The following is a 19,229-nucleotide window of genomic DNA, read 5'->3' as shown; positions in this document are numbered from 1 at the left end:
AGCCCCGCAGTCCCTCCCTCCAGCGTGCCGCCCCACACCCCCTCCCTCGAGCGTGCCGCCCCGCCATGGTCCTCCCTCTAGCGTGCCGCCAGACCACGCTCTATGCAGCGCTTCCACGTGATCCTCTGTACGCAGCCGGCGTCTCACCTCACGCCGCCGCACAACATCTTTCTTGCGTCGTGACAGCCACCCCAGTTCCGGCGTAGTAAGTACCTAGGTACGAGTTAAAAATGGTGGTCCGTTCGGAATAAAAGAAATGGAAGAAATTCAAATTGTAAAGTTCAAACAAAAAAAGAAACCCCATGAAAATCCTGGTTAGTAAGTACCTCAGTACAAGTCGTAAAATGAGAGAAGTTCAGAACAACATTGTCAAAAAAATGTTGAGTTAAAAAAGGAAACAAAACAAACACATTTTCTTTTTGAATAAAATATCATTCAGTTCGATGATACAAACCATACAAGTACAGGGCCGACGATACAGTAAACCGTTGAAAACTTACAAGAAAAAAATTACCAAAAAAACAGAGCAAAGTCTAGTTAGTGAAAACACGCTTAGTACAAACCCATGCAAGCATCAGTACAAGTATCCTTTTTCGGAACCATTCAAAATTACTCTACAAAAAATAGCTCAGTACAAACATACATATATATCAGTACGACTACTCTGTTTTTCACACGAGAAAACAGCAGGATCCGTCATGCCGTATTCAAAATTACTCTTAAACGGTTGCGAAGTAGAGAAAACGTTCAACATGACTAAGTTTCACATTTTCGATAGCTATCCAACGGTATATTATTTGCCATATTCGACAAACTTTTTAAAGAAATCGCGTTCAAAATCAAATTTGACCATATTCGAATTCGTTTTTAAACCGTAAGAAATTAGAAAAACATTTCTATACAAAAAAGTTGCGCATTTTAAATAGCTTTCCAACGCCATATCATTTGCGTCAATCCGACAAACCATTTGCAAAAAATCGCGAAAATACGCTTCGCCTAGAATTTCACCGTTTTTAAATTACTTTTAAATCATAATGAATTAGAAAAAACAATACATATATGGAAGATGCGGATTTTCACCAGCTTTCCAACGCCATCTTATTTGCTCAATTCCGACAAACCATTTGAAAATTGAGTCCAAAATACGATTCACGTTTTCGGTTTTGAAAAAAATGGTTTTTTCAAAACTGCTCTTAAACCATAATGATTTTGCGAAAACTTTCAATATACTTGAAATATGGTTGTCAAGAGCTTTCCAACGATATATTACACGCCACGTTCCGACAAAAAAATTACAAAAAGTTTTTGAACTAAAGAAGACGATGTGTTAAACACAACTGAAAGCATCACCACACAACCTTCTTCTTGTAGACGTTGTTGGGCCTCCAAGTGCAGAGGTTTGTAGGACAGTAGCAAATTTCCCTCAAGTGAATGACATAAGGTTTATCAATCCGTAGGAGGCCTAGGATGAAGATGGTCTCTCTCAAGCAACCCTGCAACCAAATAACAAAGAGTCTCTTGTGTCCCCAACACACCCAATACAATGGTAAATTCTATAGGTGCACTAGTTCGGCGAAGAGATGGTGATACAAGTGGTATATGGATGGTAGATAAAGGTATTTGTAATCTGAAATTATAAAAACAGCAAGGTAACTAATGATAAAAGTGAGCGTAAACGGTATTGCAATGCATTGAAACAAGGCCTAGGGTTCATACTTTCACTAGTGCAAGTTCTCTCAACAATAATAACATAATTGGATCATATAACTATCCCTCAACATGCAACAAAGAGTCACTCCAAAGTCACTAATAGCGGAGAACGAAAGAAGAGATTATGGTAGGGTACAAAACCACCTCAAAGTTATTCTTTCCAATCAATCCGTTGGGCTATTCCTATAGGTGTCACAAACAGCTTTAGAGTTCGTACTAGAATAACACCTTAAGACACAAATCAACCAAAACACTAATGTCACCTAGATACTCCAATGTCACCTCATGTATCCGTGGGTATGATTATATCATATGCGTCACACAATCTCAGATTCATCTATTCAACCAACACATAAAACCTCAAAGAGTGCCCCAAAGTTTCTATCGGAGAATCATGAAGAAAATGTGTGCCAACCCCTATGCATAGGTTCATGGGTGGAACCCGCAAGTTGATCACCAAAACATACGTCAAGTGAATCACGTGATATCCCATTGTCATCACAGATACGCACGGCAAGACATACATCAAGTGTTCTCAAATCTTTAAAGACTCAATCCGATAAGATAACTTCAAAGGGGAAACTCGATCCATTAAAAGAGAGTAGAGGGGGGAAGAAACATCATAGGATCCAAATATAATAGCAAAGCTCGTGATACATCAAGATCGTATCACCTCAAGAACACGAGAGAGAGAAAGATCAAACACATAGCTACTGGTACATACCCTCAGCCCCGAGGGAGAACTACTCCCTCCTCATCATGGAGAGCACCGGGATGATGAAGATGGCCACCGGAGAAGGATTACCCCCTCCGGCAGGGTGCCGTAACGGGTCTAGATTGGCTTTTGGTGGCTACGGAGGCTTCTGGCAGAACTCCCGATCTATTGTGCTCCCTGATAGTTTTTAGGGTATGTGGGTATATATGGGTGAAAGAGATACGTCAGGGGAGCCACGAGGGGCCCACGAGGGTGGAGGGCGTGCCCCCCTGCCTCGTGGCTCCCTCGTTCCTTTCCTGGCATGCATTCCAAGTTTTTCCGGTAGCTTTCCTTCCAAAAATAACTTCTCCAGTTGGTTTCATTCCGTTTCGACTCCGTTTGATATTCCTTTTCTTCGAAACACCGAAATAGGCAAAAAAAATATCAATTCTGGGTTGGGCCTCTGGTTAATAGGCTAGTACCAAAAATAATATAAAAGTGGATAATAAAACCCAATATTGTCCAAAACAGTAGATAATATAGCATGGAGCAATCAAAAATTATAGATACGTTGGAGACGTATCAAGCATCCCCAAGCTTAATTCATGCTCGTCCTCGAGTAGGTAAATGATAAAAACAGAATTTTTGATGCGGAGTGCTACTTGGCATAATTTCAATGTAATTCTTCCTAATTGTGGTATGAATATTCAGATCCATAAGATTCTAGACAAAAGTTCATATTGACATAGAAATAATAATACTGCAATCATACTAACTAAGCAATTATGTCTCTTCAAAATAACATGGCCAAAGAAAGTTATCCCTACAAAATCATATAGTCTAGCTATGCTCCATCTTCACCACACAACATATTTAAATCATGCACAACCCGATGACAAGGCAAGCAATTGTTTCATACTTTTGATGTTCTCAAACCTTTTCAATCTTCACGCAATACATGAGTGTGAGCCATGGATATAGCACTATAGGTGGAATAGAATGGTGGTTGTGGAGAAGACAAAAAGGAGAAGATAGTCTCACATCAACTAGGCGTATCAACGGGCTATGGAGATGCCCATCAATAGATATCAATTTGAGTGAGTAGGGATTGTCATGCAACGGATGCACTAGAGCTATAAATTTATGAAAGCTCAAAAGAAACTAAGTGGGTGTGCATCCAACTTGCTTGCTCACGAAGACCTAGGGCATTTTGAGGAAGCTCATCATTGGAATATAAAAACCAAGTTCTATAATGAAAAATTTCCACTAGTATATGAAAGATACAACATACGAGACTCTCTATCATGAAGATCATGGTGCTACTTTGAAGCACAAGTGTGGTAAAAGGATAGTAGCATTGCTCCTTCTCTCTTTTTCTCTTTTTTTATTTTTTTATTTGTTTTTTTCTATTTGGTCCTTCTCTTTTTTATGGCCTCTTTTCTCTTTTTTATTTGGGCTTCTTTGGCCTCTTTTATTTATTTATTTTCGTCCGGAGTCTCATCCCGACTTGTGGGGGAATCATAGTATCCATCATCCTTTCCTCACTGGGACAATGCTCTAATAATGATGATCATCACACTTTTATTTTTCTTACAACTCAAGAATTACAACTCGATACTTAGAACAAAATATGACTCTATATGAATGCCTCCGGCGGTGTACTGGGATGTGCAATGATGCATGAATGGCGTGTATGAAAGAATTATGAACGGTGGCCTTGCCACAAATATGAGGTCAACTACATGATCATGCAAAGCAATATGACAATGATGAAGCGTGTCATAATAACGGAACGGTGGAAAGTTGCATGGCACTATATCTCGGAATGGCTATGGAAATGCCATAATAGGTAGGTATGGTGGCTGTTTTGAGGAAGGTATATGGTGGGTTTATGGTACCGCTAAAGTTGCGCGGTACTAGAGAGGCTAGCACTGGTGGAAGGGTGAGAGTGCGTATAATCCATGGACTCAACATTAGTCATAAAGAACTCACATACTTATTGCAAAAATCTATTAGTTATCGAAACAAAGTACTACGTGCATGCTCCTAGGGGGATAGATTGGTAGGAAAATACCATCGCTCATCCCCGGCCGCCACTCATAAGGAGGATAATCAATAAATAAATCATGCTCGGACTTCATCACATAATGGTTCACCATACGTGCATGCTACGGGAATCACAAACTTCAACACAAGTATTTCTTCAAATACACAACTACTCAGCTAGCATGACTCTAATATCACCATCTCCATATCTCAAAACAATTGTCAAGTATCAAACTTCTCTTATTATTCAATACACTCATAAGAGAATTTTATTAATCTTGAATACCTAGCATATTAGGAATTTAAGCAAATTACCATGCTATTAAGACTCTAAAAATAATCTAAGTGAAGCATGAGAGATCAATAGTTTCTATAAAACAAATACACCACCGTGCTCTAAAAGATATAAGTGAAGCACTAGAGCAAATGGCAAACTACTCCGAAAGATATAAGTGAAGATCAATGAGTAGTCGAATAATTATGCAACTATGTGAAGACTCTGTAACATTTAAGAATTTCAGATCTTGGTATTTTATTCAAACAGCAAGCAAAGCAAAAGAAAATGACATTCTAAGAATAGCAAACATCATATGAAGAAGCAAAAACTTAGGATCAACCGAAACTAACCGATAGTTGTTGAAGAAGAAAGGTGGGATGCCAGCCGGGGCATCCCCAAGCTTAGAAGCTTGAGATTTCTTGAAATATTATCTTGGGATGCCTTGGGCATCCCCAAGCTTGAGCTTTTGTGTCTCCTTAATTCCTCTCAAATCACGGTCTCCCTAAATCTCAAAAGCTACCTCCACACAAAACTCAACAAGGACTCGTGAGATAAGTTAGTATAAACCATTGCAAAAACCTTATCATACTCTACTGTAGCAAATCACTAAAATTATTATTCAACATTGCATACTAAATGCCTCTGCATATTTAATAGTCCTATCCTCAAATAGAATCATTAAAGAAGCAAACATATGCAAATAATGCAAACATAACAGCAATCTGCCTAAACAGGACAGTCTGTAAAGAATGCAGCAACATCCATACCTCCCTAGCTCCAAAAATTATGAAAGAAAATTCCCACTGTAGTGAATTTATCAGAGCTTAATATGCAAAAGGTTTCAACATTTTATCACATTCTGAATTTTCTAGGGAATTATTGCAACAGCGGTAAACTTTCTGTTTTCAAACAGCAACATGTGGACTTCTAAAATAGGCATAGTAAAGGCTATCAATGCCACTTTTATTGAAATAAAAGATGCAAAACATTGTTCTAAATAACAGCAAGAAAATCTTAACAAAATAAATTGACGCTCCAAGCAAAACACATATCATGTGGTGAATAAAAATATAGCTCCAAGTAAAGTTACCGATGAACGAAGACGAAAGAGGGGATGCCTTCCGGGGCATCCCCAAGCTTAGGCTCTTGCCACTCCTTATTCCATAATCCATCGACTCTTTACCCCAAACTTGAAAACTTCACAACACAAAACTTAACAGAAAACTCGTAAGCTCCGTTAGCGAAAAAAACAAAACACCACTTCAAGGTACTGTAATGAACTCATTCTTTATTTATATTGGTGTTAAACCTACTGTATTCCAACTTCTCTATGGTTTATAAACTCTTTTACTAGCCATAGATTCATCAAAATAAGTAAACAACACATGAAAAACAGAATCTGTCAAAAACAGAACAGTCTGTAGTAATCTGTAGCTAATGCAAACTTCTGGATCCCAAAAAATTCTAAAATAAATTGATGGACGTGAGGAATTTATCTATTAATCATCTGCAAAAATAATTAACTAAATAGAACTCTCCAATAAAAAATGGAAGCAATTCTTGTGAGCGCTAAAGTTTCTGTTTTTTACAGCATGATCAAAAAGACTTTCCCTAAGTCTTCCCAAAGGTTCTACTTGGCACAAACACTAATTAAAAGCATAAAACCACATCTAAACAGAGGCTATATGAATTATTTATTACTAAATAGGAACAAAAAGCATGGAATAAAAATAAAGTTGGGTTGCCTCCCAACAAGTGCTATCGTTTAACGCCCCTAGCTAGGCATGATGATTTCAATGATGCTCACATAAAGGATAAGAATTGAAACATAAAGAGAGCATCATGAAGAATATTACTAGCACATTTAAGTATAACCCTCTTCCTATGCATAGGGATTTTGTGAGCAAACAACTTGTGGGAACAAGAATCAACTTGCATAGGAAGGTAAAACAAGCATAACTTCAAAACTTTAAGCACATAGAGAGGAAACTTGATATTATTGCAATTCCTACAAGCATATATTCCTCCCTCATAATAATTTTCAGTAGCATCATGAATGAATCCAACAATATAACCAGCACCTAAATCATTCTTTTCATGATCTACAAGCATAGAAAATTTACTACTCTCCACATAAGCAAAATTCTTATCATTCGGAATAGTGGGAGTATCATAAGAAACTCGAATACTATAAATTGTTTCCACATTAAAAGAGTAATGTTCAGAAAAGGGGTAACCATAATCATGACAAGTTTCACTACTTTTTATATCATAAGTATCATCACAATAATCATCATAAGTAGGAGGCATGCTATCATCATTATAAATTTGCATATCGAAACTTGGGAGACTAAAAATATCATCTTCATTAAATGTAGCATCCCCAAGCTTGGGACAAACACTAATTGCAGCAAATATATTCTCAAAAACAGCATCTTCATCAAACATAGCATCCCCAAGCTTGGGCCTTTTCATATCATAAGCATAATCACTCTCATAATTAATAGTATGGATAGCACCAATAGTATAGCAATTATCATATTCTTCCAAGCAAGTGCAAAAAGATTTTCAAGATCATAAGAAGTATCATTATCTTCCACAATTATATTTTCATGAGGCACAATAGTAATAGGAGCAGAATTATTTGGGGGAGGTATCTTTTTACCTCTCTTCCTTTTTCTTTTCTTCTTCTTCACCACATCATGTGTGGGTTCAATCCTCTTTTTGGAGCTCCTTATTAATGAGATTGGTTGAATAGGAGGCTCCTCCTCGTTACTTGATTCATCATAAAGAAATAATAGGAGGGTATTGGGAAGTCTCTTCCCTTTCATTAGTATTCTCTTCATCTTCTATTTGTTTTCTTTTCTTTATGTAGTTGGCAATATAAGGATTTTCAATACAATTCACCGCACAATACATATAAATTTCCTCTAGATCAAATCCAAGAAGTTTATAACGGGCAAATTCTGGAAGATAATTAGTTATACATTTCATTTCTTTGTAACCCATAAGCAAACTAAGTTCATTATGATGTGCAAGGGAAATCAAGTCATCACAATTTTTGGACACAATACGATCATGAAACAATTTGCATTGGGTACTGAAATGATCATGTTCATTGCAAGCTCACAAGTATGGCCAAGATAATTTAAATTTTCAGCACATTCGTCTAGACTTTCTTGCAACAATTTAGTTTTTAAGTACTTATGCCTCTTGCAATATCTATCTTCCCTATTTGGTGTGTACTTACAAACCCAATGTACTCCACAAAAATTGACATGTTTATAGGAGACATTTTCATCATAACTAGTGCAATCATCATTAGTATCATGGATATTCAAAGAATTCATACTAACAACATTGCAATCATGCTCATCATTCAAATATTTAGTGCCAAACATTTTATAGATTTCTTCTTCAAGCACTTGAGCACAATTATCCTTTCCATCATACTCACGAAAGATATTAAAAAGGTGAAGCGTATGAGACAAACTCAATTCCATTTTTATAGTTTTCTTTTATAAACTAAATTAGTGCTAAAACAAGAAACTAAAAGACTCGATTGCAAGATCTAAAGATATACCTTCAAGCGCTAACCTCCCCGGCAAAGGCGCCAGAAAAGAGCTTGATGTCTACTACACAACCTTCTTCTTGTAGACGTTGTTGGGCCTCCAAGTGCATAGGTTTGTAGGACAGTAGCAAATTTCCCTCAAGTGGATGACCTAAGGTTTATCAATCCGTAGGAGGCGTAGGATGAAGATGGTCTCTCTCAAGCAACCCTGCAACCAAATAAAAAAGAGTCTCTTGTGTCCCCAACACACCCAATACAATGGTAAATTCTATAGGTGCACTAGTTCGGCGAAGAGATGGTGATACAAGTGGTATATGGATGGTAGATAAAGGTATTTGTAATCTGAAATTATAAAAACAGCAAGGTAACTAATGATAAAAGTGAGCGTAGACGGTATTGCAATGCGTTGAAACAAGGCCTAGGGTTCATACTTTCACTAGTGCAAGTTCCCTCAACAATACTAACATAATTGGATCATATAACTATCCCTCAACGTGCAACAAAGAGTCACTCCAAAGTCACTAATAGCGGAGAACGAACGAAGAGATTATGGTAGGGTACGAAACCACCTCAAACTTATTCTTTCCAATCAATCCGTTGGGCTATTCCTATAGGTGTCGCAAACAGCCCTAGAGTTCGTACTAGAATAATACCTTAAGACACAAATCAACCAAAACACTAATGTCACCTAGATACTCCAATGTCACCTCAAGTATCCGTGGGTATGATTATACGATATGTGTCACACAATCTCAGATTCATCTATTCAACCAACACATAGAACCTCAAAGAGTGCCCCAAAGTTTCTACAGGAGAATCACGACGAAAACGTGTGCCAACCCCTATGCATAGGTCAATGGGCGGAACCCGCAAGTTGATCACCAAAACATACGTCAAGTGAATCACGTGATATCTCATTGTCTCCATAGATACGCACGGCAAGACATACATCAAGTGTTCTCAAATCTTTAAAGACTCAATCCGATAAGATAACTTCAAAGGCAAAACTCGATCCATTACAAGAGAGTAGAGGGGGGAAGAAACATCATAGGATCCAAATATAATAGCAAAGCTCGCGATACATCAAGATCGTATCACCTCAAGAACACGAGAGAGAGAGAGATCAAACACATAGCTACTGGTACATACCCTCAGCCCCGAGGGAGAACTACTCCCTCCTCGTCATGGAGAGCACCGGGATGATGAAGATGGCCACCGGAGAAGGATTCCCCCCCTCCGGCAGGGTGCCGGAACGGGTCTAGATTGGCTTTCGGTGGCTACAGAGGCTTCTGGCGGCGGAACTCCCGATCTATTGTGCTCCTCGGTAGTTTTTAGGGTACATGGGTATATATGGGTGAAAGAGATACGTCAGGGGAGCCACGAGGGGCCCATGAGGGTGGAGGGCGCGCCTCCCTGCCTCATGGCTCCCTCGTTCCTTTCCTGACGTGCACTCCAAGTTTTTCTGGTAGCTTTCCTTCCAAAAATAACTTCTCCAGTTGGTTTCATTCCGTTTTGACTCTGTTTGATATTCCTTTTCTTCGAAACACTGAAATAGGCAAAAAAAACAGCAATTTTGAGCTGGGCCTCCGGTTAATAGGTTAGTCCCAAAATTAATATAAAGGTGGATAATAAAACCCAATATTGTCCAAAACAGTAAATAATATAGCATGGAGCAATCAAAAATTATAGATACGTTGGAGACGTATCAGGGCAGATGTCAACTTGTCCTTGAGTGCCTGGAAACTTTCTTGACATTTCTCAGTCCAATCAAACTTAATGCCTTTGTGTAGCAGATTGGTTAGTAGCTTGGCGATCTTGGAGAAGTTCTCGACAAAGCGACGACAATAGCTGGCAAGTCCGAGTAAGCTTCTGACTTGCTTGACAGTCTTCGGAGGGGTCCACTCAAGAATAGCCTGCACTGGCTCTGGGTTGACGGCAATACCATCCTTGGAGATGACATGCCCAAGGTAGGTTACTTCAGGAAGCCAGAATTCGCACTTGGAATACTTGGCATAAAGTTGATGTTCTCGAAGCTTCTCTAGAACAAGTCGAAGATGTTCAGCATGTTCTTCTTTGTTCTTCGAATATACCAGGATATCATCCAGATAGACTATGACGAACTTGTCGAGGTAATCCATGAATATGTAGTTCATCAGACGGGAGAATGTGGCTGGAGCATTGGTCAAGCCAAAAGACATGACGGTGTACTCGTAAGAACCATAACGAGTGACGAATGCGGTCTTTGGAATATCCTCTTCACGAACACGGATCTGGTGATAACCCAGCCTCAAGTCGAGTTTAGAGAATATCGATGAACCAGCCAGTTTATAATACAGATCATTGATCCGAGGAAGGGGATATTTGTTCTAAATTGTAGCTTGGTTGATAGGACGGTAGTCTTGGACCAAACGATTCGTTCCATCCTTCTTCTTTACAAAGAGAGAAGGTGCTCTCCAAGCTGCGGAACTTGGACGAATGAATCCACTGCGAAGAGATTTATCGATTTCCTCCTTAAGTTCAAGGAGCTCATGAGGTGGCATCTTGTAGGGTCATTTGGCAATAGGAACAGTGCCTGGTTTCAAGTCGATGACGAACTCGATAGCCCGAGCAGGAGGTATTCCTGGAAGTTCTTCTAGAAAGACGTCTAGGAAGTCACGAACAACTGGAATCTTTTCAATTCCCTCAAGAGGTGCTGCGTTCAATGCATTCAAAGCATAAAGTCATGCTTCAGCGTTTTGAACAAGTTGAGCATGGTAGCTTACTATCTCATCGGAAGGATGTAGGAGGTGAACGACCTTGGTGGCGCAAACGATAGAAGCAGTATGCGCTTTCAACCATTCCATTCCTAGAATGAGGTCAATATTGGAAGACTCCAGAATAATGGGAGAAACAAGGAATTCCAACCCTTCAATCTCAACGAGAACGTTGTGACCAATCATGGAAGTTTGACATCGGCCCACAGGGGTGCGTACCACTATCAGAGTGTTCAAGGTCTCGCATTAAATGTCGCGTGTGTATGCAAACTTTTCTGACATAAATGAATGCGATGCTCCTGAATCGAATAAAACAGAAGCCGGTACTGAATTAACGGGAAGAGTACCCATCATAGTGTGGGCTGGTCTTGAGCTTCATTCAGATCAACATGATTAGCCTGGCCACGGCCATAAGGTCTGGCATTGTTGTTGCGGGGTTGATTGTTACCACGACCGGCAGCAGGAAGAGCCGGTTGATTCTGATTCTGAGGACAGTTCCTGGAGCGGTGACCCAGAAGGCCACACTTGAAGCACAGACCATCATTGGGATTGGTAGCAGGAGCTTCGGGTGGTACAGCTCGAAGAGATTGCCTCTGCGGTGGAGGAGGCAGGCGAAGTGCAACATAGGTCTGTCTTGGTGTCGGTGCAGTTGGACGGTACATCCTGTGGGGGATCCATATCCGAAGCTTCTGCGCTGACGGGCCCGCAGATGAGCCAGCGTCACGGCTGCGCCTAAGGGATCCCTGGTGTTCCTGAAGACCAGTCTCAACCTGAATAACCTTGTTCACCAAGGTGGAAAAGTCGGCAAAGTCGTGAATGAGCAGTGCTAGCTTGATATCAGGGTGAAGTCCATCACGGAACTTTTCTTGCCTACGAGCATCAGTTGCAATGTCTTCTTCAGCATAACGAGAAAAATCCAGAAATTCTCGCTGATAAGCATCTACAGTATTGTTGCCTTGGCTGAGGTTGCGGAACTCTCGCTTCTTCTTGTCCATGATTCCCTGAGGAATGAAGCGGGCACGGAAAGCAGCTTGGAAATCCGGCCAAGTGATGACCGTTCCAGTAGGTAGGGTACGCATGTGGCTGTCCCACCATTGAACAGCGGGGTCCTTCAGAAAGAAAGAGGCAAAGGTGACATAGCTAGCAGGGGCCACACTAGCAGACTCCATTTCATATGTGATGTCGCAGAGCCAGTCATCAGTATCAAGGGGTTGAGTTGAGCTGCGGTAAATAGTTGGGTTGAGACGCATGAAGTCCTGCGGAGTTACTGGGGTTGGCTATTGATTCATGTTCGGACGAGGAAACTGAGCCATCATTCCTTCCATGAACTGGCGGTTCAGCTCAAATTGTTGCATCATTCCAGCAAAGAATTCGGGCGGTGGTGGATCGTTGGTGTCACATCCCTAGTTCTGGTTTGCTCTAGACTAGCTAGTCAGGTGTGCGTCATGTTTGAATTTCATTAAAAATTGAAATGGGGATTTGTGAAACCCTTAGAAATCATTTCTGGAAATAACCCAGACAAAAATTGCTCCAAAAAGGTCCAACAAAATGTTCATGTTACTCTCTGAAAATATTGGTCAGAGTTAAAATTCAAACCAATATTTTTAGGAGCTCATAGATATTTATTCTGGGCATTTGGAATTAATTCAATAACTATTTGAATTGGATTTATATTTATTATATATATATATAAATATATGTTCAATAATTCTAAAAATTGTTGTGTTTGGAGTTTAAAATGCTTATAGATGAAAACAAACAAAGGGCATTTAAAATACTTACGTTTAGAGTTGCATTTGAATCCTTGATTTAAATGAGCTCCATTGAACTTGTTGTTGTTTGCATTAGCACAAACAACATCACATATACATGCCATGATCATGCATCATATTGTCGCATTTGCATTGATTGTGTTCTTCTCTATTGCCGGTGCTTGTCCCCTATCGGTAGGCGTTTCCCGACGATGAGTTCGATGACACCGATGAAGAGCTATAATATCTTCAGAAGTGCCAGGCAAGAAAAACCCCCTTGTTCATTCCGATACAATCCCACTCTCTCGCTCCTACTCTCTTTTACTGCATTAGGACAACAGTGATTCAACTGTTACATGCTGCGGTAGTTGAACCCCTTTCCTCTGCATGACCTGTCATTACCACAGTAAATAGATGAAACCCACTAGCATGAGTAGGAGTTGTTTGAGCCTTGATGTGCCTACTCATTCATGCTTGTTTGTCATGCCTGCTACTGCTTAGAGTTGAGTCAGGTCCGATTCATCGGGGATGAATTGGAATGTGGTGAACATGTCCTACTATGTGTCAGCTAAGTGTGTGAACACGATTTGGTAAAGGTAGCGGTGAGAGGCCATGTAGGAGTACATGGTGGGTTGTCTCATTGCAGCCGTCCTCAGGAACTGAGTTCTGTGTTTGTGATCCATGAACAGTTACTACCACACATTGGGCTCCGGGCGCTCCAAGCTCTCTCGACTTATTAATCAACTCGATCTCTGTCCAGGAGTTGCAACTAGTTTCTAGTGTTTGTAGGTAGTGTTAGTAGTCTACCAAGTGGCACCCGGTACAGGTGGGCTTGGGATAGACTAGGCACAGTGGCCCAGTGTACCAAGTGGCACCCGAATGGTGGGCTTGGGAACCCTGTACACATCGTTTGGGGCCGTGAGCGACACCCCGGTCGGATCTCCTTGCGGATGGAACCCGAATAGGCGATAAACCTGGATTAGAGACTTGTTGGTTAGTCAGGTCGTGGCCGACTCCCTCGCCAGGCTTCCGCTTGAAGGTTGCCGAGATACACGACGTGTGCATGGTGGTAAGTGGCGAGAGCGTGTGTGAAGAAGTACACCCTGCAGGGTTATCATTATCTATTCGAATAGCCAGATTCCTCGGATACACGACGTGTGCATGGTGGTAAGTGGCGAGAGCGTGTGTGAAGAAGTACACCCTGCAGGGTTATCATTATCTATTGAATAGCCGGATTCCTCGGATATGGAAACTTGGACCCCTTGCATAGTTCATAGACAAGTGAAAGTGGATACTCTAAAATGCGCAAGATAAGTGTGAGTGCTATGGATGGCGTTCTCGCAGGGAGACGGGAGCGGATCCATAGTGGTGTATTGGTATGGTGAATTTGTGGACTCGTGTGCGCCACCTCAAAAGAGTTACTTGTAGTCGTAGTTCAGGTTAGCCACTAAGTCAAAGCTGGCTTGCTACAGTCAAACTCCACCACCCCTTTATTGATACTGATGCATATGTAGTTAGTTCTGATGTAAGTCTTGTTGGGTACATTTGTACTCACCTTTGCTTAATTTATGTTTTGCAGAGAGACGTCAGTCTCACTAGTAGTTCCGTGTGGACTTCGATGTCTAGCTTGATACCTCAGCTATGATCTTGTGCCCTCGGCGGGATCTGGTAGATAGTCAGGCTTCTCAGCCTTTTTCATTTATAGATGTCTGTACTCAGACATGTTAAGCTGCCGCATGTGCTTTGACTTGTATGCTCTGAATGTTGGGTCATGAGACCCATGTTTGTTTTATCTGGCTCTTCTCAGCCTAATAAATACTTGAGTCATAGAGTTATGTTGTGATGCCATGTTGTATTTACACATATCGAGCATATTGTGTGTATGATTGAAATGCTTGGTATGTGTGGGATCCGACAACCTAGTTGTTTATCCTTGGTAGCCTCTCTTATGGGGAAATGTAGTCTTGTGTTTCCATGAGCCATAGTAGTCCGCTACAGCCTAGTTCACCGGAGTCCTGCTAGCCCAGCACTACTGCTCCGGAACACTTGACTGGCCGGCATGTGATTCACTTTGTTCCTGTGTCTGTCCCTTCGGGGAAATGTCACGCGGTGACATCCGGAGTCCTGCCTAGCCTGCTATAGCCCGGGTTCCCGGAGTCCTGTTAGCCCAGTGCTACAGCCCGGATTCACATGCTGCTGACCGACATGCTCGATGTTGATTCATGTATGCCTATCCCCGTAAGTTAGTGCCACTTTGGGTTCATGACTAGTCATGTCGGCCCGGGTTCTATGTCATATGGATGCTAGCTACACTATCATATACGTGAGCCAAAAGGCGCAAACGGTCCCGGGCCATGGTAAGGCGACACCCGTGGGAATACCGTGCGCGAGGCCACAAAGTGATATGAGGTGTTACAGGCTAGATCGGTATGACTTAGAATTGGGGTCCTGACAGCTTTGGTATCAGAGCCTGACTGCCTGTAGGATTACCAAGCCAAACATGTCGAAGTTGTGTCTAGAAATGCTTTAGTTATGTAAGGGAATTGATTGTGGAAGGGAACGTAAGGCTCTTTTACTCCTTTACCTTATGCCCTTCTGATCTGAATCAACCTCTTCTTTTCTATGAGGTTAAGAACTAGGCCTTCTCATCTATCTATCAGGATGACGTGTTACTAATCCATAGACTTATAGAATTGATAGTTTCAAGCCTCAGTTCCGTTCCTACTACTTCCATATGTCCATAGCTGGCCTCAGAACCTTGGTATTGTGATGCTGAGTGGTTATGCCACCATTTTTGCAGGATGTCTCAAATCTTTTGAGCATTTACAGTCGTTATGCTGTCCGAGTCATCCCAGGTTTCTAAATAGTCTGATGCACTTGCAAATCTTTCCTCCATGTTTCCGTTGTATTTTTGGGCCAGATTAAGCACACTAATCGATGTGCTGAGGTACTCCGTTGCCTTGACGTGTATGTTGGAGTTGGTATTATGACCCTAGGTGTCCTCGAGAATTTAGCAATGCTTTCATATCACAAGTGTGATGATTCTGGCCACCATCCTCGAAAGCATCTCGTGATGCCATTTAGTTAGTAGGCCTTCTATTTCTGGGCTTTGAACCCGAGATTCACCCTACTTACTTCATGTTGATAGTGTTTGCTCGTTCCTTTAGGTTATTATTAACCTTGCATTAGTCCTCGAGGTCTGTGGTATTTCCTTCTTCCAAATACTATGAACCACTTATGGCAGAAGTTTGTTGGATCAAAAGATCACAATCAGAGTACTCTTGAGGAGTTCTCCATTCATAATTGTGATCCTACCAGTTCTACCTTTCTGCATGGGTTATCCGGAAGAATTATGTTGAACTCGTTCGACATGCTAATCTATGCATCTACAACTCACAAAGATATATGTTCCTTTGAGTTGTCCCTCTTTAGCTGTTATCTGACCTTCGTCTGTCAATTGTTGGTCAAGAGTAGTTATGCATTGGTGTTATCGATGCCTATTATTCATGTGATCCGTCAAGCCATTCTATTCCAGAATGACTAGAAGAAACAAACTCCAGTACCTCATCCATATCTAGGATTGGGTCAAAGCAGTTGTATTCCGCAGATCAAAATGCCAAACCAGCTTTTGTTCTGTTCTACCTTGGAGTATTACCCTATTTATGTCAAGAATATCATAGGAACTGCACCATCTCTTATGAATTCTTGATGTAGTGATACTTCTCACCATCATCATTCATTCCTCGGTCCCCGTGTTGTTCTAACCGGAATGCCGACAGGTGAAATGTGATGTGTGAGATCAATACTCCGAGCAACTCGTTGCTTGGTAGTAAATGGACAATATTCTCATTCTTAGCATGTTGGTTATTGAACTACCATTCTAAGATTGATCTTGCTACCTAGTCCATATTTCCTAGTGCACTCTTCGATCAATGAGTTAGGATTGTGTCAATCCCTCGCTCCCTTGATCATATCGTCTTGCCCTGAAAAGCAAGATTGATCTTGAGCTAAATAACATATTGGTGGTTCATGATTTTCCGAATATCTTCTCGGAAGTATTACCAGGTTGTTCCCTGATCGCTATGTTGAGTTCGTGATCATGTTGGGTTTTCTCTAAACCATCCATTCTCCAAGAATCTGTGTTGGATACCCCTGAGCTAGTTGGTTAAGCTAAACAACAACTTGGAGAGTTGGAAGATGGAAGCTTGTCTGACTTAGTTCATGATAAGGAATATCTTTTTGTGTGTGTGTGTGTGTGTTGAAGAAAGATGATATCTTCATCAATTGGTCCCTGTGATCAGTTGTTGGACCTATTGTCTTATCAACTTTGATTTGAGTATGGGCTATCGTCAAATCAAATCAGAACCAACGATGTTCGTAATGTTGTCTTACTCGTGGTTGTTCCCTCGAGCATACACCATTACATCCTTTGGGTCTGACCAATGCTATCACCGTGTTCACATGATGGTGGAAGTCCAGTGATATGGAAATTCCGATGAGTTGCTGTTGAGCCCATTGACAACATTTCATTTTGTCCATGGTTCGTGTTGAACATCCAGCTAGTATTGGAAACTTCTATAAGCATTATCTTCGTGCCCCATTCATGAAGCTTATGCTTGGATGAAAGAAGTGACTTTCTCTAATTCTTGTGCAATTGATGCAAGTTGCCGCCATGAATTTGAGAAGACTTGTTTTACCTCCTCTGGAATCATTCCGAGTCAGCCATGCACGTGCAAAGTATTCTGTGGTCTGTTAGACTGGTCATCTTCATTCCATAAGTATCCCCTAGCACACCAAGCCACTGATTGATTTGTTCAAGGAAAGGAAGTTCCTTCTTAAGAGCATGCCTTATGCAAGGACTTCAATATCCTCGATTATGGTTCCCCACCTGAACTCGGTAGTGTTTTATTATAAGACTACTACGCGGTCATGCTTGTCTGGGACAACATGTTCACATGTGTTAGCAGAACCAGCTCATGTTTTGGAGCTTACTACCGTAGTTCATTTCCCCGAGAATCTCGCAACGTCATATCGTCGAATTGTGTTGCAAACTTTCATTTTTCTTTCTAGACTTGATGGGTCTGGAATGTCCTGACCCCAACTAGATCTGAATCTCAGGCAGATATGATGGTTGGAACATTTCCCAAGAACTATACTAATGGTCTCTCAGTAACCCGGTAAGTGGATGTCGTGGCCAACACACCTAGCCGGAAGACCTATTATTGTAGTATCTTGATTGAGAAAGTTGGCCACCTCCCCATAAGGATTTCGTAGGATTTACATCCGTAGTTTTCCTTATGGATTCTTGTGCTTCCGAAGTCCGACCTTTACTTGATGGCCATGTTGAGCTTTTAAGCATGACAATGGTAGCTAGAACATCAAGGAGAACATTAGAAGCGGAGTGCTAAATGTCTCTCGGTCAATCATCCAGATTCCGTTCCCTTGGCCTCGCTAAGGTGAAATATGAGAAAGTTGTCTTCCTTTGCATCTGCATTGTCCATCACTATTCATCATGGTAGTAAGATGTGTTGCCAGGATCCTTGGCACGGATGTTGGTAAGACCTTGATGAGTATGGAAATGCTCAAGTTCTTGAGAGCACACTTAGTCACTAGGTTATATCCTCGATATCAATTGGGATGTGCCTCCCGGTTGCCGAGTTGTTCTATAACCATAGTTTCCTTTCCGAACTGAGTATGCCATTTCCCGAACCCCTTCAAACAATCATCGTGAATTGCTCGATCCCCAAGGAGATCTTTTCTTGTGGTATATCCTTTCGTCGTCATTGAGTTGAGTGAAGATCTCGAGAGCAAGGATATCAAGATCAACATAAAGCAGGGAATCAACGTTCCTATGAAGGGCAGTTGGATCATGAAGATTGTAATAGTTCGAGTCCCCTCTTCCTTTTACCCTACGCTTGAATCTCGGGACGAGATTCTTGTTTAGTGGGGGCGAGTTGTCACATCCCTAGTTCTGGTTTGCTCTAGACTAGCTAGTCAGGTGTGCATCATGTTTGAATTTCATTAAAAATTGAAATGGGGATTTGTGAAACCCTTAGAAATCATTTCTGAAAATAACCCAGATAAAAATTGCTCCAAAAAGGTCCAAGAAAATATTCATGTTACTCTCTGAAAATATTGGTCAGAGTTAAAATTCAAACCAATATTTTTAGGAGCTCATAGATATTTATTCTGGGCATTTGGAATGAATTCAATAACTATTCGAATTGGATTTATATTTATTATATATATAAATATATGTTCAATAATTCTGAAAATTGTTGTGTGACTTTGTATAAGTCCACTTAGTTGACACAATTATTTTCATGAAGTTTAAAATTGATTTAGTATTTTACTAAATCAGAAACAAATGTTAGAAAATAGGAAATAGAAATAAAAGACAGAGGAGAGAGATACGGCTTACCTGGCG

This window comes from Triticum dicoccoides, chromosome 4A, assembly GCF_002162155.2.
Source record: "Triticum dicoccoides isolate Atlit2015 ecotype Zavitan chromosome 4A, WEW_v2.0, whole genome shotgun sequence".
In the NCBI taxonomy this organism is placed as follows: domain Eukaryota; kingdom Viridiplantae; phylum Streptophyta; class Magnoliopsida; order Poales; family Poaceae; genus Triticum; species Triticum dicoccoides.
This window is presented reverse-complemented; position numbering follows the sequence as displayed.